General features: G+C 41.9%; 1 non-coding gene across 1 annotated transcript; it reads left to right on the plus strand.

The window, feature by feature from the left end:
- Window positions 1-2994: 2994 nt before the first annotated feature.
- LOC127741811 (small nucleolar RNA R71) lies at window positions 2995-3098 on the plus strand. The gene has a single exon (XR_008003016.1). It is a non-coding gene; the product is annotated as a small nucleolar RNA R71 (small nucleolar RNA).
- Window positions 3099-3358: the final 260 nt, after the last annotated feature.

Here is a 3358-nt window from a genome sequence, read left to right on the forward strand (position 1 = left end):
TTGGCATAGAACTCTTGAACCATTAAGATTCCGACTTGTTGAATGGGGTTAGTCAGAACTTCCCAACTTCTTCTTTGGATCTTATGTCAGATCTCCGGATACTCATTTTTCTTGAGTTTGAAAGGGACCTCAGGGATCACCTTCTTCTTGGCCACAATATCATAGAAGTGGTCTTGATGGGCTTTAGAGATGAATCTCTCCATCTCCCATTATTCGAAGGTGGAAGCTTTTGTCTTCCCTTTTCCTTTTCTAGAGGTTTCTCCGGCCTTAGGTGCCATAGGAGGTTATGAAAAAACAAAAAAAAGCTATGCTTTTACTACACCAAACTTAGAATATTGCTCGCCCTCAAGCAAGAGAATAAAAAATAGATGATGAAGAAGAAAATATGGAGGAGAGGGAGAGAGGGTTGTGTTTCGGCCAAGGAGGAGAAGAGAGGGTTGTGTTGTGTGAAAATGAAGAAGAATGGAAGGGTTTATATAGTGGAGGGAGAGGGAGTAGGTTCGGCTATTTAGGGTGGGTTTGGGTGGGAAAGAGATTTTTAATTTTGAAGGTATGTGAGGTTTATAGGGAAGAGTGGAAGGATGTAAGTGGTGAAGAGGTGATGGGAAAGAGAGATTGAGGTGATTGGTGAAGGGTTTTGGAGAAGAGTGTTATTGGATTGTGTGAAAAGGAGAGAAGGTGAGTTGAGGTAGGTGGGGATCCTGTGCAGTCCACAGATCCTGAGATGATCCTGTGGGGTCCGCAGATCCTGAGGTGTCAATGATTTACATCCATGCACTAATGAGGCGTGTAAAACGCCCTTTTCATGCAATCTTGGCGTTCAACGCCAGATTGATGCTTGTTTCTGGCATTGAACGCCAGCTTCATGCTTGTTTTGGGTATTCAACGCCCATTTGCAACATGTTTCTGGCATTGAACGCCAGTTCCATGCTTGTTTCTGGCGTTCAATGCCAGCTCTCTTCAGGGTGTTTTCCTGGCGTTTAAACGCCAGGATGTTGCTTGTTTCTGGCCTTCAACGCCAGATCCATGCTCCGTTCTGGCGTTGAACGCCAGCCAGATGCTCCTTACTGGCGTTTAAACGCCAGTAAGCCCTTCCTCCAGGGTGTGCTTTTTCTTCTGCTGTTTTTGATCCTGTTTTTAATTTTAATATTTATTTTGTGACTCCACATGATCATGAACCTAATAAAATATAAAAGAACAATAAAGGAAAAATAAAATAAGATAAATAAAAATTGGGTTGCCTCCCAATAAGCACTCCTTTAATGTCACTAGCTTGACAGTGGGCTCTCATGGAGCCTCAAATATGGTCAGGTCAATGTTGTAGACTCCCAACACCAAACTTAGAGTTTGAATGTGGGGATTCAACACCAAACCTATAGTTTGGATGTGGCCTCCCAACACCAAACATAGAGTTTGATTGTGGGGGCTTTGTTTGACTCTGTACTGAGAGAAGCTTTTCATGCTTCCTCTCCATTGTTAAAGAGGAACACCCTTGGGTCTTAAACACAAGGTAGTCCCCATTCAATTGAAGGACTAATTCTCCTCTGTTAACATCTATCACAGCTCCTACTGTGGCTAGGAAAGGTCTTCCAAGGATGATGCATTCATCCTCCTCCTTCCTAGTGTCTAAGATTATGAAATCAGTAGGGATGTAAAGGCCTTCAACCTTTACCAACACGTCCTCTACCAATCCATAAGCTTGTCTTACTGACTTGTCTGCCATTTGCAATGAGAATATGGCAGGCTGTACCTCAATGATCCCCAGCTTCTCCATTACAGAGAATGGCATAAGATTTATGCCTGACCCTAGGTCACACAGAGCCTTTTCAAAGGTCATGGTGCCTATGGTACAGGGTATTAAGAATTTACTAGGATCTTGTTTCTTTTGAGGTAAAGTTTGCTGAGCCCATGTATCTAGTTCACCAATGAGCAAGGGAAGTTCACCTTCCTAAGTCTCATTACCAAACAACTTGGCATTCAACTTCATAATAGCTCCTAGATATTGAGCAACTTGCTCTCCAGTTACATCTTCATCCTCTTAAGAGGAAGAATAGTTTTCATAGCTCATGAATGGCAGAAGGAGGTTTAATGGGATCTCTATGGTCTCTATATGACCTTCAGATTCCTTTAAGTCCTCAATACGGAACTCCTTGTTGCTTGAGAGACGTCCCCTGAGGTCTTCCTCATTGGGATTCACGTCCTCTCCTTCCTCTCTAGGTTCGGCCATGTTGATTATGTTAATGGCCTTGCACTCTCTTTTTGGATTCCCTTCAGTATTGCTTGGGAGAGTACTAGGAGGAGTATCAGTGACTTTCTTACTCAGCTGGCCCACTTGTGCCTCCAAATTTCTGATGGAGGGCCTTGTTTCACTTATGAAGCTTAAAGTGGCCTTAGACATATCAGAGACTATATTTGCTAAGTTAGAAGTGCTCTGCTCAAAATTCTCTGTCTGTTGCTGATAAGATTATGGAAAAGGCTTGCTATTACTAAAACTATTTTTTCCACCATTATTAAAGCCTTGTTAAGGCTTTTATTGATCCTTCCATGAGAAATTTGGATGATTTCTCCATGAGGGGTTATAGGTGTTTCCAAAGGCTTCCCCCCATGTAATTTACCTCTGTCATTGCAGGGTTTTCAGGATCATAAGCGTCTTCTTCAGAAGATGCCTCTTTAGTGCTGTTGGATGCATTTTGCCATCCATTCAGACTTTGAGAAATCATGTTGACTTGCTGAGTCAACAATTTATTCTGAGCCAATATGGCATTCAGAGCATCAATTTCAAGAACTCCCTTCCTCTGAGGCATCCCATTATTCATAGAATTCCTCTCAGAAGTGTACATGAATTGGTTATTTGCAACCATTTCAATAAGTTCCTGAGTTTTTGCAGGTGTTTTCTTTAGGTGAATGGATCCACCTGCAGAATGGTCCAATGACATCTTAGAGAACTCAGACAGACCATAATAGAATATATCTAACATAGTCTACTCTGAAAATATGTCAGAAGGACACTTTTTGGTCATCTACTTATATCTTTCCCAAGCTTCATAGAGGGATTCACCATCTTTTTGCTTGAAGGTCTGAACATCCACTCTAAGCTTGCTCAGCTTTTGAGGAGGAAATAATTTAACCAGGAAGGCCGTGACCAGCTTATCCCAAGAGTCTAGGCTATCCTTAGGTTGTGAGTCCAACCATGTTCTAGCTCTGTCTCTTACAGCAAAAGGGAAAAGCATAAGCTTGTAGACTTTAGGATCTACTCCATTAGTCTTAACGGTCTCACAGATCTGCAAAAACTCAATTAAAAACTGGTAGGAATCTTCTCATGGAAGTCCATGAAACTTGCAGTTTTGTTGCATTAGAA

Source organism: Arachis duranensis, chromosome 9 (assembly GCF_000817695.3).
Source record: "Arachis duranensis cultivar V14167 chromosome 9, aradu.V14167.gnm2.J7QH, whole genome shotgun sequence".
Lineage (NCBI taxonomy): Eukaryota > Viridiplantae > Streptophyta > Magnoliopsida > Fabales > Fabaceae > Arachis > Arachis duranensis.